The sequence below is a fragment of the Mastigoproctus giganteus genome, chromosome 5 (assembly GCF_048544385.1).
Source record: "Mastigoproctus giganteus isolate SK-2022 chromosome 5, ASM4854438v1, whole genome shotgun sequence".
Taxonomy (NCBI): domain Eukaryota; kingdom Metazoa; phylum Arthropoda; class Arachnida; order Uropygi; family Thelyphonidae; genus Mastigoproctus; species Mastigoproctus giganteus.
In genome coordinates this window covers 81,325,222-81,336,572 of record NC_143579.1, presented here as the reverse complement: position 1 = coordinate 81,336,572, position 11,351 = coordinate 81,325,222, and the positions used below count along the sequence as shown (strand labels likewise).

Genomic DNA, 11,351 nt, shown 5'->3' with positions numbered 1-11,351 from the left:
CTAATGATCCAAAAAACGAAATGAAACAGATTTACTCTAAGCTCTTCCAGCATTGGCAAAGATCTAGTGAGCAAAAAGCCAAAGGTGAAACAACTAAAAGATTTCTTCCACAAGTTATGTTAACTGCACCAAAAGCTCCTCCGTGGTACTCACCAGTCCTTCACGTCTCGTTCTTCCTCACTGGTCATGGATCCTTTCGGGCCAAGCTGCATGCCCTGGGTCTCATCGATTCTCCTTTCTGCACATGCGGTGACAATGAAGACTGGATTCACGTCATGTATAATTGCCCTCTTTAGGATTTACCCAGAAGTCTCCTAATTACCGGAAACTGGAAATATACCCAGTGGGCAGGAACATCTCTACATAATTGATGAAACCAACTAGGGTTTGAAGAGGAGATTTGAAACCAGACTATATTTGAAATGCGTCAAATTCACCTACAGCAAACTGTTCAGCGCACCCCATCATATAATGAACCCAAAACTCAATTCACAGAACATCCTGAAGGGAATCAAAGAAAATACGAACAGGATATTGATCTTTAACCTGACATAACAGGAATCTCTCTCTCTCGACGTTCACAAAGGAAACTATCTTACAAACCCACCAACCCGAAAGGACTTTTCTACAATAGACACAAGAACTCCAAGCAGTCCTTGAGCTTCATGAATCCATGTGCCTCCTGTCATTCCCTAAGAGAAGATAATCCAAATCTACTACCCAGAGTGGGACACTGCTCATTGCCTACAAGTCACCATTGGCTGAAGAAGATTTTAATTGCTGACGCTGGGCCCTTGCCCAATGTGAAACTCACTCACTTGCTGGCACCTCTTCTCTTCGAGGTGTAGGACAATATTTGATTTTCCTACTTGATTAGGAACTCACATAAATACTCCTCAGGAAGTGGGACCGGCATTTGACTTGTCAAATGAAGGGTCATGCCATTAGGCAACCTGACTTTGTGGATCACTTGACCTCACAATCTTTTCTCTTTTTCCTGAGGTAGGGTGGGCTCCCCTTTCCCCTTTTTTGGGGGGGAGCCCACCCTACCTCGTCCTCTTCTTTCTGCTTATCTTCTTTCTTCTCCTCAATCTCTCACCCTTCAACTATTTCAAAAAAAAATTTTTTTTTTCTTTTTTTGCCCTCCCTGGGAAGCTCAGGCTATCCCCAGGGTTGGTCAGCCAGAGTTCTCTTCCCACTTACCTGGTCCGGCTCCCAGTGCCAGTGACGATAACTAGCGGCCTGTGGTACTCCACAGACTCTAGGCTAAGCGGCCAGATGAACAACATAACCCGCACTAAGCAAACATGGACATACACTAACATCTGGCCTTGACAGTATGTCTTACTTCACAAGAGATCCAAATGGAGAGTTGTGCGAAAGCACCGGTGCCGCCTGTCAAAAATTACTATGTCACTATGTTTCCCCACTCCACCAAAACCCGTTGCGCGGTCGCCGATTCCCCGGTGGACACGAGTCCTCAAATTTCGCACACAGAAATTCTCGGCGGTTTTCCCTAGAAACTGGTGAAGCTGAAGTCTACAAAGTAGGGCGAGGACAACTCCCCAAAATCCGTGAAGTTCATCGATAAGTGTTCCTCTCTGAAGTCTTTTGATTATTTAGGCACCCCGGACTCGTGACACACACACACACACACACACACACACACACACACACACACACACACACACACACACACACACACACACACACACACACACACACACACACACACACACACACACACACACACACACACACACACACACACACACACACATCTAACAGTCCCATTTATCCTCTTATTTAGAAAGCTCCCGAATCGGATTCTAAAATGCTAGGTTTAAAAGATCAATATAATCCGTGATATTGATCATTGAATCAAGTAAGTAAAAGTGAATATGTGTAACGTACCTCTACTCAGTTGTCTAAGGGCCCACTCCGAGGAGATAATTGTACAGTGTATGGCCAATAACACTATTGTCTTGACTCTTGCCCATAACCAACATGTAAGTAAAAGTTGTGTGGTTAATGTTTTGAATTCATAGTTGTGTTGTTAATGTCTTGAATTCATAGTTGTGTTGTTAATGTCTTGAATTCATAGTTGTGTTGTTAATGTCTTGAATTCCAGTGGTAACAATATCAAAAATCCAAGTTTGCATTAGCAAACTTGGATTTTTGATATTGTTACACCTGGAAGACTGCTGTACAAATTGGAGAGGTATGGTATTAAGGATAAGTTGCTACGACGGATAACGGGTTGTTTAGTAGGAAATGATAGAGAGTGGTAATAAATGGACACTGCTCTTCGTTGTCAAATGTTATTGGTGGAGTTACCCAGGGTTCGTTCCTTGCCCATTATCATTTTGTGTATACCTCAATGATATTGATTAAGTTATATCAGGATTAATGTCCAAGTTTGCATATGATACAAAGGTTGGCAGGGTTGTTAACGACAGTAAAGACAGTATGCTACTCCAACTGGATCTCAATAAGTTTGGCAAATGGACTGAGAATTGTCCACTGAAGTTTAACATTGATAAATGCAAAGTACTGCATATGGGGAGCAATAACCCAAGAGAAAAGTACCAACTGTGTGATACTACACTCAGGGAATTGGAAAGTGAAAATAACCTGGGGGTAATTGTGTAGTCAAATAGGAAGTTCTCTGAACAGTGCATACCTGCTGCCAGGGCAGGTCATGGAATCTTCTGAATGATATATGGTAACGTTGATAGCACGGACAGGGAGGTGATTATCGCGTTGTACAAGGAAATAGTCGGACCACACCTAGAATACTGTGTATAGGTCTGGAGGCCTCGTTTTAGGAAGTATGTAGAGTTTGTAGAGACAAGTACAAAGAAGAGCAACAAGATTAGTGAGGGGAACATAGGGGTGCCCTTACCAGGAAAGGCTTAAATTCTGAAAATTGCAGCGCCTGAACTGTGGGCACCTCTGAGGTGATCTGATTGAGCTGTGTACGGCCTTGAATTTTTTGACAAGCTGAATGCTATTGGGATTCTTCCTCTTGGTGTGATTAAGAACCTGAGGGGGCATAGATTGAAATTAAGGAAAGTCAGTTGTAGAATAGATGTGCGGATATTTGCTTTTAGCTAGCGGATGGTTGATGGTGGAACAGACTTTTTTTTTTGTGGAAGTTGATAGCCTAAATAAATTTAAGACTGAGCTGGACAGGCATTTGGAACGAATGGAGGGGTCAACTTGGAATGTTGTCATTTCATTTTATTTTATTTTTTTATTTTTTGGCCAATGCTGCATAAGCTTGCTTTCTTGCATGTGCTAATGCTAATGCTAACACACTCCTATTCTTATTTTTGCTTTCTCCAGTCACACCAAAGTGGATAAACATTCCACTGTCCATCTATGTCAACTGGATGCACTTCCTTATTTTTTATTTTTCTATATTTTTTTTTTATATTTTATATTTTATATTTTATATTTTTCTTAATTAACAGTATATCCCTTCCTCCCGTCCTACAAACTCTCTTGCACCCTTTATATTTAAGTGTGTCCCATCCCTGTAGAAGCAGTTTCTCCTTTTAACAATCAAAGACACTCTTGAAAATAACCTAATCCATGAGTCTTGCACAATCTCTCCAGGGCCGAATTGATTGTCAAGGTACTCATCATGTACTCCCTGCTATTGTGTCTGGGCAGAATTGCTGACACTTTCAAATTTAACCTTAACACACGACCTCTTTTCAACATTGACCTGTACTTGTTAAGTAAATCTACAGATCTACTCTTAATGTCAATGGTTCCAACGTGTACAACAATATCACCCTTTGTGCCCTTTAAAGATCATACTTCTCTACAACTTTAACCTGGATAAGGTCATCATTCGTAGGTAGTTGTTTTTGGGTTTTATAGGCAACAGCAAGTAAGGCTATATTACTCCGTATATATTTTCTGTAAATTGCGTGTATTATGTGGTCGATTTTCTGGCTTTGAAAACCCGAGTTTCCGTGAGGAAAAGCCATCTACTGTCGCCTAAGACCGGCTAACTCAGTCACATTGAAAAATTCCTGATGTCTTTGACGGGACTCGAACTTAGGTCTTTTCCATTCGGTGTGAGGATGGTGATTTTACCAGCTCTGCTACCGACGCGGGCTTCGTAGCTAGTAGGGTAATGTAGTTTATTACTCTTTTGCCTGGATTAATGTAAGCGAAGAATTTTTGCTACTTTTTTTTTTCTTTTCTATTTTCATTCTTAGCCAAGGATTTCTCAAAATCTGTCGTAGGTCAGAATAGGCGACACGCCAACTCCGGACAGAACTTTTATTTTACAACTAGTAGGTTGGAACAATCACCGGTTTAGTTACCTACAAATTAATAATTCCGAAGTAATCTGCGTAGTCACCATTTTGAGCCCTATACGCTACGAATGTTGGGATTTTGGGACACTATAATATAGGATTAATGTTTGTTGGTGGACGCGTTTTTAATTTGTTATTGATATAGTGTGTGCGTTTATTGTGTGGAGAATGTACTAGATCGTAATGTAAGCTTTTATTCTAGTTTCTTGTTATTGTACACGTGATATGCTTTGAAGTAGTTGGCTGATCAACTGCTCGATAAAATATAAATTAACTATGTACGAATTATTTCAGTCCGTCAATCAGATTTGTTGCGCTTTGGGTTGCGAGATGGCCCCCTTTTTTGGCTTCTACCGGCAGACCCAATTGGGCAACATACGTGGCCCGGTTCGATTTATTAAGATATATGTTTTTCAATAAAAGTTGTAAAATTCTTTATTTTTCAGTGTAAACACGACTCTGTTGGGGCTACTAATGATAGGTTTTTTCACAAACATTTTGTTCCTGAATTGAGCCTTTAGTGTAGTTGATCAATCGATTGCCAAATAAAATGATTATATACAAATTTAATATGGGTATATGTACTGTATATTAAAACTTCACTGTATTATTATTATCATCATTAGCCATATGGTGCAAGGAATCCTGAGGCTTTTGCCGCACCAGCCAAAAAAAACAAACAAAATTCTGAATTATCCTGAGTATGAGAGAGAGAGAGAGAGAGAGAGAGAGAGAGGGTGTGTTTGAGTCAGAAGCAGAAGGGAATCACCAAGAAAGAGAAGAATGATGATATCCACCTCAGAACCCTGGGTGTGCCAAGCCCATATTCACCAGATGTGAGTTCCTGGGGTGGGTACTGTTATAATGCTTGGAAAACCTTCCTAAGAATAGAGAACCAGTTCCATCCAGTGCTCACAATGTTAACTATTTGATATTCATATTTGAACTTCCAGAATTCACATCATATTCATTTCTAGTTCACCTATAAAAGAACGAACTCGTTAAGTTCCAGTTTATTTTAAAAGAAATTGAATAGTTGCTTATTAAAAATTGTTTTCGCATATCCATTGTTGTAGACGAAACACCATATTTGTTCAATATGGTGTTTTCTGTGTATTATCTGCATTAATTAAATATATTTTATGGCACCATATGAGGTCTCTTCAAAATGTAACTAGGTTATGGTTGTTGCTCAATGTTCAGAAAGTATAACATTATTATTGTTGCTCTTATATTATTTCTCCCTGATTGGGGGATTCCACTCCGTGACGGGTACTGTTATCAAGTACACAGGGTGGTTGTAATGTCTGGTGTTACTGTTGGTCAAGGAAATCTCTGACTATCCTACAGGTGTTCAGGATTGCGACTTTCTGGAGTTGTTCTCTGGGAGACCTTGTAGGTGTTCTCTGGGAGACCTATTGCTGCTGTGTAAAGTCTTTGGCACCATACCGGTGGTTGGCACAATTATTATTAGCCATATGGTGCAAGGAAGCCCGAGGCTTATGCTGCACCAGCCAAAAAAAAAAAATTCCTGAGTTAACCTGAGAGAGAGAGAGAGTCAGAAGTAGAAAGTAATCACCAAGAAAGAGAAGAATGATGATATCCAGCTCAGGACCCTGGGTGTGCCAAGCCCATACTCAACAGATGTGAACTTTTACAAATTTAAAAAAATTTAAAAAAATTTAAAATTGACTAAACATGTCATATTCTTACCTCCATGCAGTAAGCTCGTTACTCATTTACATTAGTCTGTTATTATTACCCAATAACAAACACTACCATAACTTCATTATCATTCAATAATGAAGGTTAGCCCAATATTGAAGACACCTGCAGCCTACACATTTTTTTTATATTTTATTTAAGATATACAGTGCTCTACTTAATTTCCATTGGGGCGCCTCCGTAGCCAGGTGAGCAGGAGCAGCAATGCATAGCACACGCTTCTTGATTAGACCGGGGTTCGAGCCCATGACCACCAAATACGGAGGGTGCAGAAAGGTCAGGGAATGACCACCGCATATCCCCGGAGTAATATGGCCTTAGTTGCTAATGCTCCTAAAAACCAAATAACAAAACAGTTTCCATTGGGCTTTGGTTTGGTTTTGTCTTTGTTTTCATTTGTTTAATGGCACCAACCATTGGAAGTTGGAAATAATTCTTTTAAATAAAATAAAAATGTAAAGATTGCAGTAAAAAAACTGAGGTTGTTGGTCTTTATTATCAGGTTAATCTACATTATCAAGGGATAACAAAGTTGGGTTACATGCACTGTTCATATACCACGTATATACACCATTCACCTTTTTTGGGATAAAAGCAAGAAGCAGTTTAAATGGGGCAGTTAACTTTATTGTGACACTAGTGGATAATATGAACAAATATCTTCAGTAACAGTTTTGTTATGCTAAAAAAGGAAGAGAAAGGAAAGGAAGAATGAAAGAAAAAACAAAAAAAAAATATATATATATATACACACAATTGTTTAATAAATACTGGTCAAGAGTATTAGCATTAGTAGTGGCATGTGATGCAAGAAAGCAAGCTTATACAGCAAAAAAAAACAGGGAAAAAACCCATATGCCATTAACCTCTCCCTCCATTCGCCCCAAAAGTTTGTCCAGTTCTTCCTTGAATTTATTTAAGCTATCAGCTTCCACAATGACAGATGGAAGCTTGTTCCAGCTATCAACCACTCACTGGCTAAAGGCAAATTTCCACAAATCTGTTCTGCAATTTTTTTTTTTTTTCAATTTGAATTTATGCCTTCTCAAGTGTGTAATCTAAGCAAGAGAAAGAATCCCATCAGCATTGCGCTTGCTCAAACCATTTAAAGCCTTAAACACTTCAATCAGATCACCTTGCAGGAGCACAGTCTCCAGATGCTGCAATTTGCAGAACTTAAGCCTTTCTTGTTAAGTGCACCCCCTTTGTTTCCCTCACCAGTCTTGTTGCCCTTTTCTGTACCCATTCCAGCAACTCTGCATCCTTCCTAAAATGAGGCCTCCAGACCTGTATGCAGTACTCAAGGTGTGGCCTGACCCTTATACAAAGGGATAATCACCTCCTTACCCCTGCTAGCAAAGTTCCTGTATATCATTAACAGGACCTCATGAGCTGCTCTGCACTGCTCCATAAACAATTACCTCCAGATCTTTTTCATTCTCTAGTACGCTACCCATATGCAGTACTTTGCATTTGTCAATGTTAAAGTTCAATTGCCACCTCTCAGCCCATCTGCCCAACTTTTCTATGTCCTGTTGCAAGTGCCTATCATCAGTACTGTCATTAACAACCCTGCCAACCTTTGTATTATCTGCAAACTTGGACATTAAGCCTGGTATACCTTCATCAATATCATTGATAAACATAGAAAACAACAATAGTTCCAACCCCGAACCCTGCCTGTCTGTATTAATAACATTAGTCCATGACAAGGAGTGTCCATTGATTACCACTCTGTGTTTTCCATCCCAACCATCCTCTTATCCATAGCAGCAACTTTGCCTTAATGCTATACTGCTCCAATTTGAACAGCAGCCTTCTACGTGCAACAGTATCAAAATCTTTCCTAAAATCCAAGTATGTGATATCAAAATAATTTTTTGCATTCAGTTCCTTTGTGATCACATTGTAATATCCAATCAGATTGGTCAGGCAAGATTTCCCCTTAACAAACCCATGCTTTGTCTGAACTATAACTGCAGTCTTGTCTAGAGGATCGTGCATTGCTTCTTTAACCAGTGAGTCCATTACTTTGCCCGGAAGAGAAGTTAAACTAACAGGTCTGTAATTACTTTTGTCATGCTTTGGTCTTCCTTTGTGAATTGGGGATACATTTGCACCTCTCCAATCTGTGGGGACCTCCCTAGATTCCATGGATGTTTTCATAATTATGGCTAAGGGTTTGCTTAATTTTAGTCAGTATACCAGTGATGGCACTGTTGCATCTAGTAGCATAATTAAAATATTGGTACATCAATATTTCCTAGTTTACTATCGCAAATCAGCAGGGGTGGCATCATCATTTTCCCTGCCTATGGAGTCATAAAGGACAATGCAGATATGAACATATGTGTGTCTGTACTATTTGATTGATAGACTTGAACAGTATTACCAACCAGAATACTACTAGTTCTTGTGAATTCTTAACATTTATTTTTTATATATATATTTTTTCTGGTTATTATGACTATAAAAAATAAATTAACATGGCCATATTTTATTGCATTTAAGTTTTTGAAATATAAATGTAATTGCCAAATGAAGTAACACTATTTGTAATTGAGCAGCACACAGATAATCTTTTCAAACAATAATGAAAAGAAAAATTTAGATGAATTTAATTTTAATTAATTATTAAATATTAGTATTACCAAGGCCAAATCATGTAAAGAAGCAGACTTTTTTTGTGTCAGCCAAAAAAATAAATAAATAAAATAAAAATAAACTAAATTATAAAATCAAACAAAAAATTCATAATGTTCCCATTCCCCACAAGTTAACCATTCAAATATGCTTTTAATTTAACCAGACTTACTGTCTCCAACACCTTAGGAGCAATTTATTCCATTATGAAGGAAGAGACTTCCTTCATTTTACTGAGGTTAGGTAAGATAATCTTTATTTCCTCAGCATATTCTGTGAAATTTTCCCAACAAAAGGATTTCCTCTTTGAAATCCATTCCATTTTTGCAAATACACTAAATGAATGAATGGTCCATTCTTGAATGTACTGAAGTGCAGTATCATAATAAAAATTTGCAGCATTTTTTTAATGATTCTTCAGTCATTACACCTTCTTTATGAAAACTTAAGTTCGGTTTTCACATCAATGTGTAAGAACGTTTCATTTTGTCGCATTATAGCTTTGTGATCAGGAAATCTATTTCTTAACATCAAAACCTGTTGCCTCTTCACATTCAATTTGCTGAATAGCATCAGAAAATATCTTTATCTGACTTCTCAGAAATAGAAGAAATACAAAAGATTTTCTGTTAAAAAATTCATATAAAATATTTGGACATTTATCCTGACTCAAGGAATAACTCTGTAGTCCATCATAAAGTTCAATAAAACGATTTAGAGCTTGTTCCAGTGACAACTATCATGTTTTGCTATGCCCTAGAACAGTTTTATACTCCGTTTTATATTTCCACAAAATCACAAAAAGATTTCAAATTTTCTACTCTGCCTGTGAAATGGTGAAAATACTGAAAACTTTTCCATAAAATCGCCTGAACATCTATAGGTAATACATCAACCGCAATTTGTACACTATTATGAATAATATTTGCTGCACAGCCTACACCTATTATTTTTCTGTTTAACTTTTCTGAATTTTCATAAAAACGTTTTTGCCTTTCTTTTTAATCCACCAAAGTTTGTATTGGTATTATCCACTGAAATACCTATTATTTTATCAACAATGTCATGTTTATTAGCAACTTTTAAAATGTAGTCAACAATAAGATCAGAGATTTCTCCAGGGAGACTGCAAAATTCTAATATTTCTGTTGCAATGCCTTTATCTGGAATAAAATATCTCACTATAATCGGTACAGCCTTTCAATCAGTATGGTTAGAAGCATCTACAGCTAAGCAGCAATATTTTGTATTCTTTAGGTCTTCCAGTATTTCATTTCTTGCAACTGGTGATAATACATTCACAGCAATAGCCCTACATTTTGTTTGAGCACAGGTAAATTTTTTTGTTTAGAAATGTTTTTAAAAGAGCTGAAGTACAGTCCATTGACTGGAAACTATGATTGTGTTTGATAGTATGATAAATAAATGTAGCATCTTTTGCAGCAAGATCTCTGGTGCCTCCGTAGCCAGGTGGGCAGGAGCAGCAGTGCATAGCACACGCTTCTTGATTAGACCGGGGTTCGAGCCTGTGATCACCAAATATGGAGGATGCAGAAAGGTCAGGGAATGACCACCGCATATCCCCAGAGCAATATGGCCTTAGTTGCTAATGCTCCTAAAAACCAAATAAACAAACAAACAAACAAACAAACAACAAGCAGCTAGATCTCTTTCATTGTCATTCAGTTTTTTTGCCTAGAAATAACATTGATTGACTGGACAGTTTTGCAGACTGTTGTTTTTTCGTGCTGACATGATGAAATATATCTGCCTTTCCTCCATGACCAATACTAAGCACAGCACAGGGAACATTCCACTTTTGAAGAATCACCCCCTAACATTACTTTCTTTTATAAATGGGAATTGTTCCTTTAAACTGTTAGTAAATGTGCATTTTCTCTTTGGCATTTTAAAGGAGGATTATTTTTTATATTTAAAATATAAAATCATTTATATATTCCAAATGTAAAAATAATGAAATGTTAAAAGTAGAACACTGAGAAATCGACATGAACACTGCAGTGCGGATAATGCAAACTGAGACGATGATTAACTGTAACTCAAATCATTAAAGGTATTTTGCAACAAAGTAACACAATGATGATATATCTTGTACTGATCATTCCATGTCACCGCTATAAGGTTAACTGTGGGCATGGGCTGCTTTGTTTTGAGATGCAGCCACTCCCCGACTTACATAAGGGTTATGTTCCATTGAACGCTACATAAGTTGGAATTTCCCTAAATGCTTATGCAGCACTCGCAAATTTAATTGAAGCAAAAAAGAAATGTTTGACGAACATGTAAATATAATTATTTATTCAATTTTTTTTTCTCGTGTGCAGGAAATATTACAAAAGTGTATAAAATTACAAAAAGAGAGAGGAGACAGGCATAATGTCAGCAAGTTTTACCTTTTGAGCATTGTTGCCAGAATTAACTCTCCAGCTGATAAGCATGCCACTGCAGAAGTTGAGGGCTGTGAAGATTTAGAAGTGTTTTTTCCAAACACATCACAAAATTTCTCTGCAGCTGCAGAATCAGCACTGGCAACTTCACCACACAAATGTTTTGAAAACCATCGTGATGTTTGAACCTATTAAACCTCCATTGCTTGCCACAAACTTGGCTTGAGTTTTGGCATAT

The 11,351-nt window shown here is 37.8% G+C and overlaps 1 protein-coding gene across 2 annotated transcripts in view; it reads left to right on the top strand.

Annotated features, from left to right (window-relative positions):
- Window positions 1-4,262: 4,262 nt before the first annotated feature.
- Window positions 4,263-11,351, top strand: part of LOC150085524 (arfaptin-2-like) — a 99,110-nt gene continuing 92,021 nt past the window's right edge. Inside the window, exon 1 of one of the 2 annotated variants that reach the window (XM_090373314.1) lies at window positions 4,263-4,313. The gene's annotated coding sequence lies outside the window, so the exon portion shown is untranslated. Of the gene's footprint in view, window positions 4,314-4,333; window positions 4,523-11,351 lie in introns of those variants that run through there. The other variant, XM_090373313.1, reaches the window with a different exon arrangement.